The following is a 235-nucleotide window of genomic DNA, read 5'->3' as shown; positions in this document are numbered from 1 at the left end:
TAAAAGGTCCACACTGAAGACGTGTGATGTTTCTCAGCTGGTCTCCCTCACGAATGACTGGTTACTAATACAACAAGAATAAAACGCTCCCTTTTTGTAGATGCTGGATGTTTCTGAGACGCATTTGTGATTTTACTCGGTATAAATTTCACCAGACTTGACTTTGATCATAATCTTGAAGAGGTCATACACCAAAAAGGTTGCAAACTACCGATCCAGGAAAACTAAACATGCT

Source organism: Sparus aurata, chromosome 15, assembly GCF_900880675.1.
Source record: "Sparus aurata chromosome 15, fSpaAur1.1, whole genome shotgun sequence".
Taxonomy (NCBI): domain Eukaryota; kingdom Metazoa; phylum Chordata; class Actinopteri; order Spariformes; family Sparidae; genus Sparus; species Sparus aurata.
Note: the sequence above shows the minus strand (reverse complement) of the source record.